Source organism: Austrofundulus limnaeus, unplaced genomic scaffold, assembly GCF_001266775.1.
Source record: "Austrofundulus limnaeus strain Quisiro unplaced genomic scaffold, Austrofundulus_limnaeus-1.0 Scaffold584, whole genome shotgun sequence".
In the NCBI taxonomy this organism is placed as follows: domain Eukaryota; kingdom Metazoa; phylum Chordata; class Actinopteri; order Cyprinodontiformes; family Rivulidae; genus Austrofundulus; species Austrofundulus limnaeus.
Genome location: NW_013952986.1, coordinates 228,046 through 229,399, shown reverse-complemented (window position 1 = coordinate 229,399; position 1,354 = coordinate 228,046).

The window sequence follows — 1,354 nt, the reverse complement described above, 5'->3', positions numbered from 1 at the left end:
CCCCCCCCCAGCCGTCCACCCCCCGGAACCCGGCAGCCACCCCGGCCAGGGGACCACCCACAGGAACCAATTAAAAATCTTAACACCTCAGTCCTGCTGCTAATCCCTAATCTAAAAGGGACAAATCCATCTTAATAGGACCAGTCTTTAGTTCTAATAAGAGCTACTAGTACAAAGTGAATCATCAGGCACATATTTGTGTTTGAGGACACTTTAAATGATGACAGTCATTTAAGTCTAACTACAACTATAACCACAACTCAATTCACTATTTGGTCACTGTCCTAACACAACAATTAACACCGTATTAAGACCAGGCTTTGGCCCTGACAATGTACTGCAGGTGGTAACACAACTCACCCAAAGAGACCTCCAACATCCACTATCCACCCGTCAGCTGCTTATCTTAACATCACCTAATGCTACCACGTGTGCCAGTAACTTACTAATATTAACTCTGTTCAGACTTAGTAGTTTTTACACAGACAAGGGAGCAGGCTGAACTTGGTGACTCTTGCTAATTGTAGCTGTGTTGTTTTCATATCGGTGAGGCTTGGAGTTGTATAATTCATCACACAAATAATCTGGAACAAAACAAACTCCTCTCTGAGCTCCCAGGAGGCTGAGCGTCTAATGAGTTCACTCTATAAAATATTCATACCTCTGCAAAAACGTACTGTCACACACACACATAAGTTTGTTCTTCCATCCTAATGGGGACTTTGCATTGACTTCCATTTATTTACTGGTCATTTCTACAGCTTAACCTTGACCCCTTACCCTAAACCTAACCACCCCAGTACACACTTAACCCTAAACCTAACCTAAACTCAATTCACATATTAGTCCTAAACTGAACCCCTGACCCACCAACTGTATTTCTCCCAAAGGGGACCAGGCTTTTGTCCCCATAAGGAACAGTGGGTCCTCACCTGTCTGTGTGTACCAAGAAATTGGTCAAAAATTGTCCCCACCAGGAAGCAAAACATATACACACACATACACTCACAGCAGCCTGACATCCCATTGGTTATAATGGAAGGTTGTACAGTAGTAACAGCTCGTTGATCACTGTCACCCTGAAGCTGCAGACTCTCTGCGTGACTGGCCTGGTCTGATGCAGAGACTAGATACCCATAATCCTCCAGCTGTTGCTCAGTTTTCTGTCAGGTGTTCAAGGTTGAGCTGTTTCTCTGGACTTTTTAAGCAAACTGGGACAAACAATAACTGAAAATATAGATGGAGGACAACAGAGCTTCTTCGTGGAAGAAGAACCCCAGCTTAGCTTGTTAGCCTTTGTGCTAGCGCTGATGCTATATTGCCTTATATGTATTAGCTGGGTGCTAGCGTGACA